Source organism: Oxyura jamaicensis, chromosome 1 (assembly GCF_011077185.1).
Source record: "Oxyura jamaicensis isolate SHBP4307 breed ruddy duck chromosome 1, BPBGC_Ojam_1.0, whole genome shotgun sequence".
In the NCBI taxonomy this organism is placed as follows: Eukaryota; Metazoa; Chordata; class Aves; order Anseriformes; family Anatidae; genus Oxyura; species Oxyura jamaicensis.
In genome coordinates this window covers 53,613,637-53,633,427 of record NC_048893.1, presented here as the reverse complement: position 1 = coordinate 53,633,427, position 19,791 = coordinate 53,613,637, and the positions used below count along the sequence as shown (strand labels likewise).

The window sequence follows — 19,791 nt, the reverse complement described above, 5'->3', positions numbered from 1 at the left end:
AAAAAAAAAAAAAAAAAAAAAAAGGCAAAAAGGGCCGGATCGGCGTCTAAAAGCCGAGCGCTGGGTTCGCTCCGCTCTCCATCGCTCGCCGTCTCAGCCCCGCTCCGGTGCGGGTGGGAAACGGGGGGGCTGCCCGCGGGGCACGGGCGGGCATGGCACGGCCGGCGGGGGGTCTGCGCGCCCCCGCACAGGCGCGCACACGCGAGGCAGCGGCTGGCCGGGAGCGCGCCCGCCAAGCAGCGGCCGTGGGGAATCGCGCGCGCCCCGCGCGGTGCAGCTCCTGGGGTGAGCTGCGGGGAGATGCAACAGCTGCCGGGGCTGGTTTAACTCGGGGGGGGTTAAATGCAACAGCTCGGGGGGGCAATGCACACCTGGCTGCGTGCAGCGGGCACGGGGTGCCACGGGCAGATACATCTGTCCCAGCCACAGCTCAGCCCCCAAGCTTGCAGGGGTGACACCTGCTTGGAAACCTCCTGAGGAATGACCCAAAGGTCTCCCAGCAAGCGTACGTGATGGCTAGAGATAAATCATCTCTGCCTCCTGCACGGACACGCAGACCACGACCGAGGGGAGCGCTCGGCATCCCTCGCACTCACTGTTGAGGGATGGTCTGTCTCACCCAGCCGCACGCAGACACGCAACAGCTGCCAAAAAACTTGGGCACAGTCCGTCCCAGAGGCTGTTGTGGCCCCTTCCTGGTCTGATGATAGAAACCTGCCCCGACACCTACACCTGCCCATGACCGGTCCGTGCCTGCGTGTTCCCATGCCAGCTGAGCGTGTCCATGGCTCAGGTGCACGTGGAGGTTGCAACACCAAACAAAAATGCTCCAAAAGCTTCACGTGCAGCCGAGCAGACATCGCCTGCACCCCTTCTTCACACTAAAACACGTGTGTGCATGGCAGCTGGGTGAAGACGTTCCCCTGAGCATCAATACAAACATGCCTGCAGCGGCTCCTGGGAAAGCAGATGCTCGGTTCTGCCAGCACAGGCATGCACATGTAACCTCGGATGGGAAACGAATGGCTTTCCTCGTGCAGCGTGAGATATAGAGAAATTACTCTGCCACGCACACCTGGCTGCCAGCAGCACTGCTATTAAATATGTGATATTGTGATTTCCCGGTGCAGCTCGGGAATCGCAGCTGTGGACCCGCTCCTTGTCCTGCTAGGCGCTGTAGAAATACAGAAGCAACGTAATTACCATGTGTATCTCACACTTGCAAACCTTTATGAGGAGTGGGCTCCTTTGAACCCCTGTGCGTTTTTCTCATTGTTGGGAAAGAAATAACCTCACGCAGCTGCAAAGCCAGTAAGGATGAGGCTGCCACCAGCCTTCTCACATGCACACAGCAGCCTCAGGGACTGGACAGCACAGCCACAAAACCAGCCCCGGGCCTAACACCTAGACGGCATCAAGAAATGCTTCAGTCCCTTAGATAAGTATGTGGAAAATCATGTGTAGGAAGCATGTTGCTTCCTCTTCTCTCAAAAACCTGCAAACCCAAGTGGGAAAACACACGCGCACTCCCAAGAGAGGCAGCGGGGTTTGGAACCAGATGATGGGATCTTTCCAACCCAAACCATTCCATGATTTTATGAGAAACAAGCGCTGAGCAGATCTGAGGATGCTTCTGGGTGCTCCCTGGACCTTCAGCAGATGTCTCTTCCCAGTAGGTAAAATGTCCAAGCTATTTGTTCCACCTGAGATGAGATGAGAGGAAGCTTCTTATGGAAACTACAGACTCTAGTTTCCTTTCCCTGATCGTTTTCAAGGGTGATGACTGTGGGTTGCTTTCCTCCAAGCTCATTTAAAGCTAAAAAATGAAGGATCAAATATATATAAATATATATATATATGTTGTTTGTTTTTTTTTTTACCTTCTCCAAGAAATACTGCCTGATCTGTCTGATCTTGGAGGGCGCTGAAGCTGGAGAAAAGGTTTCCAACTCCAAATCGATGTGGGGTGTGCTCCCAGCTGAGTTCCTCCAGGACCATCTCAGAGGCTGTTCGGGATGGGTCTCCCCTAGTCTGCTGCTCACCCAGATGCCTTTTGCACTCAGAAGTGCTGGGACAGGAGGGCCCATGGGGGTCAAACTGTCCTTTTTTACACCCCCACTGACCCAGGAACAGCTCTTAAATCAGGCAGGACAGAGGAGCACCAAGACACAGACACCAGCACCACATCCCCAGTGGTGTGGGGCACTTGAGTCCTCCTTCTGATCCAAAGCCAGGCCCCTGGAGCTTATTCATCCCATGGCAGATGATCAACCAGAAGGTAGGGGAGCTCACCCCCATGTTTATTTTGCAGAGGCTCTGTCCTTGTCAGCAGCCCTGAAAAGACTCTGTTGTTTGTTACTTCACAAGGAAAAAAAAAAAAAAAAAAAAACCTTCACCAAGAAAAAAAAAACTAAAGTACGTCACAGATACTTTAGTGGAAGTCAGCTGCAGAGGTGCTCCGCTCCGTGTCCAGCACTACAGAAGAATATTCACCTCCTAATTCTTCTGTGCCAATGCCACCGAGATCACCACCCTCTGCCCCCTTAGCAGGGATGGAAACTGCCCCCAGAATCGCCCTGGGGGCAATTCTGCCCACGTTTCTGCCCAGCTGCTGTTCTGTTGGGCTGCTACACCCCCAAAATTGGAACTCCTGTTGGGGTGAACAAGGGAGCTGACCCTATTAGAGCAATTCCCCAGTGTTATTCCAACATATGCCAGGGAGCCGTAAAGTCCCAGAACAGCCCAGAACGTGGGAGTCAGGAAGGGGACGACAAAACTCATGTTTTAACCCCCTGCTCCCAGGCTGGGGGATACCCGAGCTCATGCTCAGCATCCCTCATCTCTGGGTCCTTGTGTTCATGGGGAAGGGTTGTAGGGCCAGCTGGTCAGCCCTTCTCCCTCTCTGCCTCTTCCCCCCTCCGTCTCTCTGTGCCCCCCAGGGGTGCAAGAGGGTCCCACAGCTGGGGAAAGAGGTCCCCGGGAGGAGGCTGGGCTCTGCCCTCGCTGCAGTCACAATCTCTCCCCCGATCTCTACTGCGGTGAGAAGTGACAGATTGATTTTACAGCTCCGCTTGGAGCCGGCCGCTGGCCCTGGGCTGCGGATGAATCAGCTTTCTCTGGGCCTTGGCTTTTATTTCATTATTTCCCTGCAACTTCCTCACAGGCAGCGAAAGAGAGAGCGAGAGGGAGAGGCACCGAGCTGGCAGATTTCCTTCCCTGCTCGTGGGGCCGCGGGAGCAGGGAGGGGAGGGATGGTTTTCGGGAGACAGACAGCTGTCAGCTACAAAGGCAGGAGTTTCTGCAAAGGCACAAGTTTCTCCATCGGTTCTGGTGCCATCATGAAGAGCAAGAGTGAGCTCAGCCAAGGTTGGAGCAGTGAATCCCCCTGTGGCAGAAAGGCTTCGGGTTTTCCAGGGCTGGTCTGGAGCCCTGGTGGGGCAGTTCAAGCCCTCAAACGCTCCATTAGCAGAAGCCAGGCTGGAGAAACCAGCGTCCCAGGGAAGAAATGGGACCACCACAAAACACAACAAATGTGTTTGTTTCTACAACACATCTGACTCACTGCTGAAAAATCCCTTTGTCAGAGGTACGGTCATTGCAGTGGGTTCAGGATGTCTTGGAGCTTTTTCTCATCACGGAGCTCTCCTGATGGATGGACATACTGCCTGGAGAAGGAAGGTACCTCGGGGGAGGGATGCATCCCAAGAAGATGGACAGCTAGGACATTATGTTAGTGGCTTTCCCAGTCCCACAAGAATCCTTTCTCTCCCCACCTGCCTCTGAGCTAGGATCAGAGAGCGGCCTTGAAGACGGCCAGGCTGGCTCAAAGCATCAGAAGCCAAGGGCCTTTTCATCTCAAAAGATGAAGGGGTGGGAGGGGAAGGGGAGGGGAGAGAAGATGGGGAAAGCCAGAGCCAGGTTTCCCAGAGGTCTGCCCCAGCAAAGTCCATCTCATCCACTTTGAGTAATCTTTTAATCTCTTGGGTTTAAATCTTTCACATCAGGAACGAGACACAACATTAAGAGGAGAAGAAATCCCAGTGGGAAGGGAGATGGGGGTGATGAAGGAGACGAAAAGGTCTCGTTTCTAGGTCTTCTGCAATGTTCCATTTCTCCAACTCTCTCTCTCTCCCCCTCTTCCTTTTTTCCTTTTTTCTTACAGCGATAATCTAAGCAGTGACCTGGCAGGCACAGAAAAATGCAGGGAGCCTTGGCTCCTGGAGAAAGGGCAGCGCCATGGCCTCGTGCAAGGCAGGCCGAGCCCTCCCGTGGTGACCGCCGGCGGGGCACGGAGGGACAAGGCTCAGCACCCCACAAAAAGCTCTTTCAGAGCCAGAGATGAACGCTACCAGCTAGGTCTGTCCTTGACACAGCCGGAGTGTCCCAAAGAAGCCAGCACACCCCTCGCTGGGAGAGGAGGGATGGCTTACAGGAGGACCAGGGGGGAACCGGTGGCACCGATCGCCTCGTCCTTGTCTCAGCTTCCCCATCTGTCCAACCCTGTGGATAATAATCCCCACCTCGGAGGGTGATTGTGAGAGGTTAATGAATTAATGTTTGCAAAGGCTTCAGATAAAAGGCTAAGGATTATTACCGTTGTTCTGCATGGAAACTGCTCCTAACGAGCACTTCCCACCTCCTCCCTCCCGCGAGCCTGGGGGATCGTCTGACACAGATCCAGCCACACAGGAGTTCCCCCAGAGATGGGATTACAGGGAGAGGAGCAGAGAGGGCTGCCGGAGAGACAGTAAGAAAGGGAGGACAAATCGGGGGCACTCCAGCAGCCAGCAGCCCACGCCAGGCTGTGGGGCCACGAGCACTCGCTCTCTGACCACCAGTGACAGCTCCATCCCACTCCCACCGAAAATCATCAGGAAACGGTCTGCTAACTTCTGACCACAGCAAGCCAGCCCCTCCTCTTGACTTTTCATGGTTATTGACTGACCCGAGATACTTGCACAAGATACATTTGCTTTAAGGGAAGCTCAGTCCCAAAAGGAGACTTCTGTGCTGCTGGCTTGGGGCAAGAGGAGAAAAAACAACCCAGACAAGCACTCCCTCCACAAGCAGGGGAAGAGGCTAGCTGGGAGCAGATTTCGGTATCTTAAATCTTGGACAAGATGTTTTCCAGGCTGGAGACGGGAACTAAGTCAAAGCAGGAGTCTTGACTTTATTGTGTATCTCTGCCTTATACACAAGCATAACCTCAAGAGAGCAAAGCCCTCCCTAACTCGCCTACTATAAATACACTGAACCACTTAAAATGGCTACGTTAAAAGAGAGCTGGTAATTTGATAGTGGTCTCCACTTAATTAGATTAGGCTCTTCTTGAACTCAAGGGCTACAGGCTTCTGATCCTGCTTTCTTTTTCAGTATTACCCCGTCGTCTGCCATGCTGATGTAACCATCGATCCTCCCTCCGTGCTTGGTCCTCAAGGGATGCTGAAAGGGAAAGCCTGGGGGACCAAGAGCTGTTGTCAGGCAGGGACCAAGCAGAGCATTTAAATTTATGTCCCTACCCCTGCATGAAGTGCCACCTTGATGGAGCATAGCAAAGCTTTGGGGCAGTTGGGATTGGGAAATGCCACTGGGATGAGCTTTCTGCAGAGCCAACAGCTCCTGTTCACTGGTCGAGCAATGTTCCTGGTTTTCCTTGCCATGTTTAATTTCTTTCACCTCCACTTTCCATAATTTGCGTGTCTGCAGCTAGAGAAAATCTGAACCAGAGTGCAGCAATGACTACGAAGGTCACAAGGAGATGGAGACCCACCAATTTTTGGCCAAGGTGGCTGAGCTCCTTCACACAACTACATGTGAATGCAAACTTTTGTGACGTCCCAAGGTAATGGAGAGGGGATGGACGAATTATGGGTAAATCCTGTGGTCACTGATGACTTGAGATGAAATCACATTGCTCACACATGCTCCGTGAGGCTGGATCTGCAACCCTGTCATGGACCAGGCCTGTGTGCAGGGCTCCAGATCCCGGAGCAGAGTGGTTCCATCTGTACAGTGCCCTGCCTGGGCTCCTGAAAATAAACAGCACTGTGCACGGCGTGGTGACAAAGCTGTGCTATCACATCTGGGGTAAAAGGCAGCCTCTCCACACTGCAACGTGTGGGCATTTGCGCTCGAGCTAGGCAAATAGCCAACAGCACAGTGAGTCTCTCCCTATCAAGCGAGAGCAAGGGACCAGAAGACAACACTACCTTGGTTTGTCCTCAGGAGACTAGAGCAGATGTTAACAAGACACAAATACAGCCAGAAGCTCTTTAAAGTTACCTTGTTTTCATGATTCCTCCCTTGGAGAGAAGTGACCTTTTTGTAGGTTACTGGGGCTAGCTGTCGGAGTCTGTAGCTTGAGCATCACTGATAAGAAGTCACCTGGAAGGGAGACGTGAGGTTGTTGTGGTCCTGGGGCAGGGGGTGGACCTGGTGAGCTCTCGAGGGACATGTCAGGCCTCCCCAGAAACACAGTGAGCCAGCCAGTACCTTTTGCAGGAGTCCCAGGCTGCTCTCCCTGGAGTCTGATCCAGTTCTCACTCAAATCCAGGCTAATTGTGGCACTGCTCTCAAGCTGCCCAGTTGGGTTGACACCTTTCCCACCCAGGTCCTTCGGTCCCTGCTCAGTGACCTTTATTCTGTTCCTGTTCTTCACGAGATGCCGCCTCCACACAGTTTGGAGAATTAAAACCCCCAGACCTTTTCCTCTCCATCAACAATGGAGGAAGTTGGCTTTAATGACAGACAATTTGCTATTCAATATGTTTTTAATTAATATTAAAATCTATGTCAGCTTTTTAAAAAAAAAAAAAACTCTCTCTTTGTTATTTATTCGTTTCGATTTTTTATTTTACCTCGTTAATGTAGTGGTGATTTAGATGCAGTTTCCTCTCTCTGCTGCACTTAATGAGTCGTCAGCTTTATTCACTCTCACCCGCATCCTCATGGGAGCATGCTTTGATTTTCTAGTGGGTGCATGAAAACACAGATTAAAGCAATTAGACAGAAATAATCTTAGGGAAAGGGGAGAGAGATCCAGAGCGCCTAATTATACCATTTTAATCAAGACACAATTATGCAGAGACTTTTATAGATTATAAATTAACCAAACTCCAAAGGCAGAAAAAATATCATTTTAAATATGGTTCATTATGCTTGTTGTTTCTGCCTTGTGATCTCTCCCAAACTGGACTTCAGGGTTCATTTGGAAAAAGTTCTGGACAGAGTTTGGCAGAAATGGAAGAGAAACAGACACGGGAGACCTTACCTGCTAGGACCAGGGTCTGGCAGTGGCGTCTGGGAGAGGGCAGGGAGCCACATCTGCATTTCACACTCACTGATCTCACTGGTCTTTTCCCAAAAAAGCACATCTGCCAGTGGGCCAGGCTTGACAGATCTCCAGCTGCCTGCGTGGCCAGGTACGGGGACCCCATGGAGAGGTCTGGGTTTTGCTTTGCCCGAATGGACTGTGCCAAACCGCCGGTGAAGGACTGTGGGTACTGTAGTCTGAGAAGCAATTTCCCGAGCTACAAACATCCCAATTAAAAACACAGTGAGTGGGCAAACAGAGCACATCAGGCTGGATGTGTTTTCTTCTGAACCCTGGAGGAACTTCAGCCAGCTGCTCCCGATTTATCACTGCTCCAGATTTATTGCAGCAGAGCAGCAAGGCGCTCAGGCTCTCCGAGCACGTAGGAAGGTGCTCAGCTCCTGTCGCCTCTGCAGAGGAGCCAGGAGACACCCCCCCTCCCACCATCCCCCAAAATCTCCAGGGAATCCCAGGTTCCCACGTAGCTGTCACACTGCTTTATGATGAGGCAGGTGTCCAGAGCTCACAGAAACGAGCAGGGCAGCTCAGGCACCCTGGATTTTGTGCTTTGCTGTGAGCGCAGCACAAGCCATCCGTCCCGTGCCGGTGCGTGACGCTCCTCAAGCTGTTCACAGAGAGCCTCCAGGTGCTAGGAAGATAGGAGAGCAGGTCTCCTGAGAGGTTTTGCTGCATGAAACAGATCCTTTCCAGAAAAGTCTTCTGCCAGGCACCTCACCTCCCTCACAAGGGTGCTTGGGCTTCACCAGACACCTCTACATTGCCATGGCTGAGCAAAAGCACTGAAATGGCAGAGGGGATCCTCACAGCTGCCCAGGGATCAGCCTTGACCATCTTCCACCTGAAAGCCTGTCCTGGCAGGCAAGGTGGGGATGGCTGGGATGTGCTCAGAGCTGATCCTGATGAGGAACACCACCAGGACAGCAGGGGAAAGGAGGGACAGTGTCAGCATTAGCCCCTGGGGACTGAAGTTAATGCAATTGTCCCGTTATTAAGCCCGAGGCTCAGCAGTCCTTCCAAGGGATGAAAGGTGCTGCTTCCCCTCAGCTGCCCCGTACCAGAGCCACATCACACCCATGGTCTCAGAGGGAGTGGAAAACCCATGGAGCAGATGGAAGCAGGGGGGTCCCTGTGACATGTCCCCTTTGCAGCCTCCTCACCCATTTCCCCTCTTCCCCTATCTACAGTGAGGGATGCGAGGCTGCAGGCTCCCACCCTGCTCTTGATCCCATTTGCTTCCTACACCCAGAGCAAACCCGAGCCGGGCCACAGGGCTTTGGGGTTGGCCCCATTCCCCGGCCCAAGGGCTGTGTCCAGTGGGCGAGCAGCAGTATCGGAGTGCCCTCTGCTGGTCCCATTTCTGGACTAGCTGGACTGTCCAAGCCTTCCACAGCCCCAGCTTCACACACGTACGTCCTGGGGACGGCACTGGGCCCCATCTTGGCCCCACCAGGCCCTGACACCCCTGCCTCAGTGGGCACGGCTCCAGCAGCAGCACAAGCCAGGCCACAAGCAGCGTGGAGCCTGACCCCAAGGGAGCTGGAGGGATGAGGAAGGAGGGACAGAAGTGGTGAGAAGTCAGCGCTTGGCTCTGCATGGGCCCTGGGAGGATTGGTGCCATTCGGATGGCTGACCCCCTGACAGGAAAGGGTGGTCTGTCCGCTTCAGATGACTTTCCCCAGTGCTGGGGCAAAGCATCCTGGCCATCCACCTGCTGCAACGTGCACACCTTCATTCTTCATCCTGAATTCTCCTCCAGAGCTCCCCTGGAGATCTCCCTGTATTTTGACAACCCCAGTCTGCCACACGAAACGGGCAGGGGAGGCTGGGCTCATTCCGCCTGGAGCCAGGACAGCCATGTGCAGACCTGCCTGTGGGGCCCAAGGTTGTGCTAAAAACCTCCAAGGACCACGTAGGCAGAGCGGGGGTCTGAAGTGCCTGTGGGTCTGTGCTGATTTACACCAGCAGAAAACCTGGCACGCTCTCTCTCTCGTCTCCAGAGCTACAGAGGTGACCTTCTATTGCTATCAGCATAGAGGAGAAGGAGGGAGAGATTACAATCCGAGGAGTTCAGGTCCCTCTGTGGAGCTGGTCACTTTGTGCTTTGGTATCTAAGCCATTCAAGCAGGGTAACACTGACCTGACAGATGAGACAGGAGCTAATTAGCAGTTCTCCCTCCAAATTCCTTCCGAGCTCAAGTGCTGCAGAAATGCTGAATACCAGGTCTGGCTACCCCTTAGAGAAATGGTTAGCTGGGAACAGGTGATGGAAACTGGGTTACCTGGGGAGATAGTGCGGGTTTGCGGTGCTGTGTTGAGGTTTTGGGGAACAAAAGAGGGAGAAGAGCAGCGGGGTTCCAGGTGCAGAGAGTGCCAGGGGTCTGGAGGAGCTGAGGGGATTTCCAGGTGAGTCCTGGAGGAGGGTCCCTGAGAAGAAAGTTATTCTCCTGTGTCATGTAGGCAGCTGAGCCTGGTGAGGCTATTTGTAAATATTACAAAATAGCAACAACAACAACAACACACACACAAAACAAACAAAAAGAAAAGGGAAAGAAACACATGCACACACAGGCAGGGGAAGGAATTTGTTTATAAAAGAGCAAACAAAGGTGTTCTGCAGCCTCAGCAAGTGGAACCATGCTGTGAACTGCCCTGGAAGAAGACACTGAAATTGCTTAGACATGCAGTCCAACAAAAAACACTTCCACATGGGCCTAGCACATGGTGTAGCCACCCTCACTGGGACTGCTTCTGGTCCTGAAATTCTGCTGTCTGCCTGGGAAGGAGCTAGAAAATATCGTTCTTCCCTGGCCTTGCTGAGAGTAATAATGCATGATACTACACTGATGGCATCAAAGGTAGAGCAAGAACAGGGCTTTCCATCCCCTTAGCTTTTCCCCAGATCCTGCTGAAACCACTGCCCTCTCTCCCCTTCCCCCAGCCATCTAGATGTTGAGCCCCAGTGTTGAGCCATCCCCTGCTCCTATTAACCCAAAACATTGGAATAATCACAGGCCAGAAAAGGCTTTTTTTTGGTAAAAACGTACATATCACTTCATAGAGGACAACTCCAGCCTGACAGAAAGCCCCTTGCCTCTTCCAAACACTTTGTGAGCTCTTCTGGATGATGTAGTACAGCTTGGAGAGGGAGCAAGGTGGAACATAACTGCTGTTCTTCCAGACCCATCTACAAGCCCTGCTTGCTGTAGTCCTTTTACCTGTGGATGGGCCTGCCCAGTTTTAAAAGGCAACAAAACAAGCGAAAGACATTCAATAACTCCTTCCTTTCTCCTCCCTACTCAAATCCAGACGCTTACAATGCTGGCTTGGATCCCATCCTCCATGCTACCCTGGCTAAATCCCAAGCAAAGCGGTGTCAGGCTGGGAGTTCCCTGAGATCCTGTAAATTAAAATGGCTTTCTGCAGTTGAAATTGATAGCGCTTTATCCCAGATTGGATCACTTCCAAGTATCACAGAAGTCTTCGGCAGGTTTCTTGCCCATTAGGTGCCAGATCCTACCAAATAAGTCAGTGCCTGTTGTCAGTATCCTGCAGCAAAGTGTTGGGGACCTTCATCGGGGAGATCTCAGGGACGTACCAGTTTGCAAAGCTCCCAGGGCCAATTCCTGTGTCACCTGGTCTAGACTCTTAGGACAAGAGCAGAGAGATGGAAATCTGCACTGGGTTGGTGGACTACATCTCTCTGGAAGCTCCCTCTTTCCCTCCAGGCCTCTGTGGCCTTCTGCCCCATTCCCATGTTGGTGGGCACAGACCATGATGGAAGCAAAGACCAGAGTTCCTCTGAGACATGGGAGCTGCTTTTATGAGAGCCCTACGCCATCCAACCACCCATCAGCCAGTGACTCCAGCTGTCTCCCAGGCTGCCCATATCTTTAATTCCTTCACTGAGATTGTTGTTTGCCTCCACCGCCCTAAAAGTTCCTCCTTACATCAGCTGGAAGGCAAGGGGCAGGCTGTGAAATAGTTATGTGCCATGCAGAGGATCCCAAGTTCCCTCATCTGCGAGAGGGCCCCCCCAAAATAAACACCTACTAGGTATTTTGAGCCTGATCTCAACATGCAGAACTCCATGGCACAGCCAGCTCTCTGATAAACCCACAGCGTTGTGGAAATGAGCACGGAGAAACCAACAGGAGAGGGAGCGGAAAAATAATCATAATAAAAGAGAGGAAAGCAGTTGAATACATACATTTGAGGGCAGCGGAGACATGAAGAGTACTGTGGAGATGCAGAGGAGGGAAAAAGAGAGCAGATGAAATGATATTCACTGAGAGCTGGCTATGGGAAAGGAAAGGGGAGGGGGAAATACAGAGGGAAGGGCACAGATGCAAGGAAAGAGAACACAGGGCAGAAAGAGAAGGGGGAAGTCAGAGAGGGAGAAGGGGAGGGATCTGGAGGGATTGCTGGATGTCAAATCTGATAGAAAAGAGGATTTATCTGCAAAAAATAACCCAGATCTAAGCTACGGTTTCAGAGCAGCTGTGTGCAGAGCTGTAGCGCTGTGTATTCGTTCTGAAGCGAAGAGCAAAAAAAAAGGGGGCTGGTGCAGGTTGCGAGCCAAGGCAGAGCCGTGCCACACCAGGAGGCTGCCCACCAGCCTGGGCCAACACGAGGAGAAGGAGAGGCAGGGGAAGGGAAGGGAAGGCAGGGGAAGGTGAGGCAGGGGAAGGGAAGACGAGGTGAGGTAGGGGAAGACGAGTCAAAGCAGGACCAGGCGAGGTGGATCGGGCCCGACCCTGTCCATGGTGCTGAGCTGGGGGCAGGCACCGTCCCAGGGGGTCGAGCAGCTACAGAAGCAAAGTGCTTCCCAGAGTGAGAGGGGGAAAAAACACGCCATCGGACAGATGTAAAAAATATTTTTCCTCTTCCTTGCTCTGGCCAATAATTCTGGGGCTGGACTCACTAGGGGCAGGGCTGGGTGAGTGGGGGTGAAGCGTAAGGACCATCCTATTGTCCTTTTGGTGAGGAGGTTTCTCTTCGGGGCCTTGAGGCTAACAAAGGGCTTAGCCTGAAAAGGGATCATGAAACTATAGTCAGGTGCTCTGTCTCCACAGCGGCTGAAGCCCCTTCTATGGAGTGCCAGGTCATTCTGCAAGATGGAAGGGCTGGAAAGGACATGGCCTCCTCTAGTACGTGTCTCTGTCTCTTTCCAAACAGGGAAAGTTTGTGCCAGAGAATTGCAAATCAGGTACCCCACAGAGGAGAAAGCAGTGCCCCAGAGTTGCTCCTGGTTTTCCAGCGTGACACCAATAGTCTGTACCAGAAGAGCATATTTTAGTAGATTGGAAGAACATCTGTCGGAAGGGTTGTAAGGTAGCTGCTGCAGCCCCTGGTGTTACCAGACTAATACCAACACAAACATTTCTTTTATCATGGTTTTGGCTGGATAGAGTTAATTTTCTTCGTAGAGGCTCACACAATGCTGTGTTTTGGATTTTTATTGAAAACAGTGCTGATAACACACCAATATTTCTAGTTGTTGTGGAGAAGTGCTTGCAGAGAGCCAAGAGCTTTGGTGCTGCTTCCACTGCCCTGCAAGTGAGGAGGCTGGGGGTGCACGAAGAGCTGGGAGGGGACAGGACCAGGAGAGCTGACCCAGCCTGGCCAAAGGGTTATTCCGTACTGTATGGCATCGTGCTCGGCAATAGAAGCTGGGGCAAAGAATGAGGAAGGGGAGGGACATTGGGAATGATGGTGTTTGCTTTCCCAAGAAACCATTATGTGTGATGAGTCCTGCTTTTCTGGAAGTGGCTGAACACTTTCCAATACTGAAATCTTGCCCACACTTGCCTTGAAGTGGGAGGATGGATTTCTTCCTGCCACAACTCTGTGACAGCAAGCACAGTACCATAATCACCCTTCTCCTGTACCATGGAAGGCAAAATGCCCTTCAGGGGTGCAGATGCAGGGCATCAGCTGGCCCCAACTTGTCCTGTCATCAGAGCAGACCAGGGAGCCACTACCCATCTGGGCTCACATTTCTCAGGGATGTGCAAGCCATCCCCATTCAGGGGGATGGTTAAAGCAAGGAAAATGCACCAGGAAGAGTCAGGAGAGATCAGCGCAGTTCCAGGCCAGCCAGGTTGAACCACCAGCCTTGTGGCATCTCCCCAAGTTCAGGTCTGCTTGGCTGTGCAGTGCCCGGCAGCTGGCTGGCTGAGCAGCCGTCCCTCTCCTGTGGGCCAGCACCACGGATCTAAGTTGGAACATTATTTTCCAGTTCTAGGAAATTGGATTAAGGGTCAGAGAATACTGACTGTTATTTACCTTTGATTAAAACCAGCCCTCCTCCCTCCTGGGCTGGAGAGGCCAGTGTTGCTGTTATTTACTCTGCTGCCAAACCTGGAGTTCAATCCCTGCCCTGCGGCACTCAATAAAAGCCAAGGCGGAGGCAGGGGGTGTACGGCAGGCGGGCAGGGGGGGGCTGTGTGGGTGGAAGGAGAGCGATTATCCAGGCCACTAAGTTCAGTTTGTTTCTTTGGCAGTCAGGCTCTGGCTCAGCATCACCCAGGGCCAGGGGTGCTGGAGGTGCCTGCCCTGCTTGCCCCCATGCATCTCGCCTGGTCCTCTCCTGTCACTGCCCTCCTGCTTTCGCACAGCTCCCTATTTTGCTTTGCCTCCTTCTCTCCCTCAACCTCCACCCCTGTTTTCCTCTCCCCACTCCCCAGAGCTCTTTCTCACCTCCCTGCCTCCCCTGGCTGCCTTTTCCTCTCCCCCTTCCCACCCTCTCCCCCCCACCTCCACTTTTCATTCCCCTCCTTCCCTCTCCCCCCACCCTCCGAGCCGCTATTCCAGGACAATAGAGCAGATGGCAGGCTGTTTGTTTTAGATGTCCCTTTGGAAAAGCAGCTCAGCTGTTGAATCTGCCACTTTTTCTAAAAACAGACACCGGCCAACATCAGCTGGATGCTGGGGGAAAAAGGGGAGGGGGGTGTACGAAGGGGCCCTGCTCCCCCTACCAACTGCTCCGAGACCTTGCCTGTCTGCACCCCACTGCAGGTCTTTGGGAAACTGGTTTCTGGGAGCTCAGAGAGGAATTTTCTCTGCCTGGCACACAAAGAAAAAACACCACAAATGGAGAGAGTTTGGCCAGCCTCTGCAGTCAGCCTCGCTCCAGCCAAAGCTCATTGCAATGTGGGAGAGGTGGGGTGGTGAGGAAGGGCCAGGGTCTTTTTTTTTTTGCCTTTTTCTTTTCAGTATTCCCCTCTTTTCATTGAACCCCTAGTCCTCAAGGGACCAATCCTCAGACCAGCATTTAACACTTGCCATGAAGAGGACAAAGATTTCCTCCCCATGTGCTTATCTTCAGCTCCTTCATGGCATTTTTGGATGGACAAGGACCTTTGTCCCCAATCCCTGCTCCTCCCTATCCCAAACACCATCTCATCACCCCTGCTCTGATGCGGCAATACTGTCCCATTGGTCCTGTAAGCCTTCCCCACCACATCTCTGCTGGTACGGGCTAAGGGGCTGCCCTGTTTTTCTCTCTGTCCATCACCAAGAACAAGCTGGCCTTGGCTCGTGACCAGGGCTGTTGGATTCTCTTCTCTGCCAGTGCAAACAACAGATATTTCATGGCATTTTCTCCACGTGGTGCACTGCAGCCAAAGGCACCAGCTGCAGGTTCTCTCTTCGCCCCACTTCTAGGGGTGGCATGGGGAAAGCAAGGCTTCCGCACAACAGCATCTCTCCCCATCCAATTTCCCTGTGCAGTTCCACTTCTTTTTCTCATGTTGCAGAAAATCAGCACTGTCTTCTCTTCAAGCAGCGGCAGAAGGGTCAGGGCCATCAAATCCACAGACAAAGCACTCTGTTTAATTTGTTCTCCAAGTTCACCATGAATCAGATGCAGCTACCAGCAAAAACCAAGGGAGGCTTGACAGAGGAGCAGTCAGACACAACATCTGAAGAGGCTCCTTAGCCTTGCAAAATCCTGGAAGGCAATTTGAACACGAGAGATAGGCAAGCAGCCCATTCTCGGGGTCTGTAATTAATCACACGCAGTTCAAACTGCGAGACAGATGAGTTCCTGGCTTTCTTGGAGTCCAAGCTGGATCAAAGAAGAGCAACAAAAAGTTCAGGCTGTCAAGGAACGGCCTTCGGGAGGCAATGCCAGCTGAGCGACAGCGGCTCAGCCCTCCTAGTGCAAGCAGCACCCTAGGAAACAGAGATTGTCCCCGCCGTGCTCCCTCCTGGAAACTTCGATCTGTGGTTCACAGGTACTTTGGGGCAGAGGGATTTTACCAGCTTAGACAGAGTCTACCTCTACTCACTGTGAGGCTCGGTGCCTCTAAGCAAAGCAAAGCGGTGACTGACACATTGCCCTGCAGCCATGAGTCCCAGGGTTCAGTTGCACATGGAGCCCACTGTTCATGGAGGACAACAAAGAAAAGAGTGAGCAGCAGAGCACAAGACATGGGAGTTTGTCACTATGGATACAGGAGCAGGAGATCAAAGCATTTTTTCAGGTTCAGTTGAGAAATGAGACCCAATCATCTCGCTGTAAACATGAAATTAGGGCCTGGGAGTCAAAAACGGGTGTGCAGAGCCCTGGTGGCCAGCGGTGCAAAAGGACAAGCCAGCTGTTTTGTGGGGTTGTTCAGGGAAAACAGAAGACGTAAATGAGTGAAAAATGCTATTGATCCCACCCCGGGACTGCCTGAAGAGCCTTCATTGTAAGTAAGGGCACAGGGAGACTCAAAATTAAAAGGCCAAATCCTCTGCAAGGAATTGAGTATAAATGGCAGATGAAAGCACGTCAGCTTCTCATAAACAAACAAAGAAAAGGAAGAAAGAGAAGAAGAGGTTTGGGGCCAACCAAACCAATTTCACCTCTTCCAAGGTGAAGTCCCATTCATACACATCCAGGCTGGGGGGCCAGGACCCCCTTTCCCACTCTCGCTGGGCAGCCCCCGGATCAGCACTTCTAACGCACGACTTCGATTCCCATGTGCTCCTCTAAGGCTCCTCTTGGTGGCTCCATTCCTTCCAGTCTCTCCCCGTGCCCATTTCTCACCTTTTGGCTTCTGTTTAATGAACTGTTAGTCTTTTGAAGGCTGCATCTTTTGCAAAAGAGGCCTGGGGAGCGAGCTGCAGCTGCAGCCTGGGTACAAGCTTGGTACATCTCAGAGAGGCACAGAAATGTGTTTCCATCGGCAGCAGAGCTGTTAAGAGGAGTTGGCACCAGCGAGAGGAGCATTGTCTAGCATTGCTATTCTTCTCCCTCTCCCCTTCAAGCCTTTAACAACAACTGCAGTTTCCCACCTATTTCAACTAACTTCTCTTTTTCCCCTGAAGAAAGGAGAGTCATTAGCATTTTTTACACTGTCAAATAAGGGTTCCCTTATAAAAATTATTCACAGCTAAGGGGAAAGCATTAAAAAAAAAAAAAAAAGACATTGTTAACATGAAAGCCTCACTTAATACTTTACATTTCAAATACAGTAACTAGCTTTTTTTCCCCTCCTTCCCCTTTCTCTGAATCTTCCGTACACAGCTTAAACATCATTAATAGCATTCGTTGCTATGGTGTTGGGCAGGCTGAGGTCTCTCTACTTGAAATCCTGAACTACACTTAATGCTGTACAACAGCTGGGTCATGCCAACACCTTTGACTTTGACCCCATTTTTTTTTTCCCAGTAAAATCAAAAGACCACATCTTCGTCCCTTTTAGTTCTTGGGATAGATTTATTTTTCCTGCAACGAGAAATGGGAATGTGAGAGAGAGAAAGAAAAAAAAAAAAAAAAAGGAAAGAAAAAAGAAAAGCACAACATTTTAATTGGCTCAGTGGAGCCTTTCCAAAAACTTTGACTGTTACATCAGAAAATCATGAAGGAGAATTAAAAAAAGACCGACCCCTGAAAAGTTTCACAGAAGATTGTTTCTCATTTTCCCAAGCAGCCAAACATTTTAATAAACTAGGAAAATGAGACTGTAAAACCACAACATCTGACAGCAAGCCCCAGGGGCAGGAACCATTCCTGAAACTAATTTTAACTCAGGTTTTAATGTTGATCAGATTTCAAGAGGAGAATGTCCCCTTAAGCTGTCTCTCTGTTCTTAGAGAAACCCTGGGTGTTTTTTTGTTTGTTTGTTTGTTGTTTTTTTTTGCCAACTCTGAGAAAGGATTTTCTTTCCAGCACGTTGTCGTCACAGGCATAGCAGGACTTTTCTGTCAGCTATTTCTGTGCAGCCCAAGAGATGCCCTGCCCCAGACATCTTCTCATCTCTTCTCAGTTTCGTTATGAGACCCTTCCCACAGAAGTGGCACTGCTCCAGCAGCAAAGCCTGGTCTTAAACCCATCCCCATGCAGCCGCTCAAGGACCCAGCCCATTTAACATCTCATCTTCAGCCATGCAGAAGGCACCAGGCCAATTCAGACCAGCTGAGCCCAGGATCCAACGCAAGCTTCCAGTTTCTTCCCAGGGAAGCGAGTGTGCTGGACCAGCTTCTTCCCCAGGCACCCGAATCTCATTGTGCCTTAACTGCCGTCAGGACATCTACAGATAGGACTGGCATTTTAATGCCAAGATTCAATTAACAACACAGCTGTGAACTTGAATGGGCAAAAAAGAAAACATCCAAGTAGTGTAGGTTTCTCTCAAAGACTGCCATTTCTTCTCGTGGAAACATTTTTCGTCTCCTGGATAAGCTCAGACAAAATCATTCGCCCTTTGGGCAGGACTTCTTTGTGCTGCAGCTACCTTCTGACACCTGGGTTGTCTCTATTTTGAGCTACATTTCACGTAGCTGTGTGAGGCAAGTGCTTTGCAGTTTTCCAGGAATGGTCAACGGCATCAAGTAGCCCCTGCCCCTGCTCGGCATGATTCTCCAGTTCAAAGGCACGTTGTGCAAGAGAAGAAAGCAGAGCTCTCTGCTGCTTCACAAGCTGGCTAATGCCCGCAAGAATGATCGGGCTGGAAAACAGCTCCGCAAACGCCTGCTTTCTTCTTCACCAGTAATTAAAGTGCTCATTTATTTCTAGGTCCCTCTTTGCTGAGGTAGAAGGTATTTCTGATGCCTTACCTTTAAGTTTTGTGCATGCCGTGTAGGGGATGTTGTTGTTTGGGGGGGTGAAGGTGGGATGGCGTGACAGGGTGACCTGTTTTTTGCACGGTAGAGGCACAGCGATAGTCCCCCTTGGCTCCTCCAGCCCACCAGCAGGCTTATTCAGATCAGCAGCATCAAAGCTGAGTAGCTCTTTGGAGAAAGGGCATTTGTTCTTTCATCCAGAGATTACAGGAATCTCTCACAGATCGCAGCAGCCTGTTTTGAAACACTCTTTAAAGAGAAATACCTGTTTGTGGTGCCACCTGCCATCTAAAACAGTCTCTTCGCCTTCCAGCTTTCCTTGCAACACTCTCCCCCAACCATTTATCCATGTGTACAAGGACAAAATGGTGCCAAAGTTCATTCCCCATTGAGCAGAATTGCCCAGCTTTTGTGGCAGGATCTGTGCTGAGACGAGGGCTCCCCGTAAATGTGCCAGAAAGCTTGTAACCTATTTGGGCCGGCTCCTTCTCCCTGTTGCGCTCAGCAGGGACAGCAGGAAGGCAGAAAGCAGCTCTTAGCATCTGGAGAAAAGAAATGCAGAGATAAAAAGCTCTTTGCCCTGCTGTTTCCATTCCTTCATGACTTTAATTTTTTTTTTTTTTGGTCAGGGCGCAGAGAAGATTATAAAGCTGTAACCTCTAATCCGCTCCTGAGCACTCCTTCTCCATCTCTTCCTTTCTCCTCTCTTTCAGCCAGTTCTAATCCTCTGTGTCTCCCCTCCCACAGGTAGGAATTGGAGTCTAATCTCAGACGACAGGTTGGTAATTAGAGCAAAAGATTATCCTGACCCCGTATCAAGAAGGTAAAAAGAGAGGAATAATGCAGGGCCATCCAAGATCAAGCCTTCAATGTTCAGTAAAGGAACCATCCTCATCTCTGTCCGTCCTACTGTCTTCTCCATTCCACGTCCTCTCCCTTGTCCTAGCCAAGGGGGATTCCTGATTTCTTGTATTTCCTGCCCATCTCCCCTCGATAAGGCAAGAGCTATGCTTTTCCAGCACTCATTCAGCACAGAAATGGTCACATTTTCCATTTCTGAAGGGAGGGCAGAGTCAGAGTTTAACTAGGCAGAGACTCAGCCAAGGAGTTGTGGCTAGGAGAAGTGGGAAATGGAGAAAGCACAAGCAGATACAGAGGAAGGGGTCCTGCTCAGAGAGGCTGGAGCCAAAGTACACTTTCAGTGAACCCCAGTCTGGCACTGGGTACCCTGAACAAGGGCCTTTATGGTCCAGCAAGATGAATCCACAGCAAGGAGCAGCCATCCCCACCTCCACCCAGATGCCCAGCAGTCACCACCCAGTCCTTGTTCTGCTTAGGAAAGCAGGAAAGCGCACTGTTCCCATCCCTTGCAAGTATCCCAGCACAGACGGGAAGCCCATCCACAT

General features: G+C 51.4%; 1 long non-coding RNA gene across 2 annotated transcripts; it reads right to left on the bottom strand.

The window, feature by feature from the left end:
• Positions 1 to 5,162: 5,162 nt before the first annotated feature.
• Positions 5,163 to 11,662, bottom strand: LOC118160261. 2 transcript variants are annotated; one of them, XR_004747381.1, is made up of 4 exons: positions 11,541 to 11,662; positions 6,858 to 6,968; positions 6,283 to 6,384; positions 5,163 to 5,442 (listed from the first exon to the last, which is right to left on the bottom strand). It is a non-coding gene; the product is annotated as an uncharacterized LOC118160261 (long non-coding RNA). The 2 variants fall into 2 exon arrangements; XR_004747380.1 differs by lacking the exon at positions 11,541 to 11,662 and adding an exon at positions 9,471 to 9,708.
• Between the last annotated feature and the right edge of the window lie 8,129 nt (positions 11,663 to 19,791).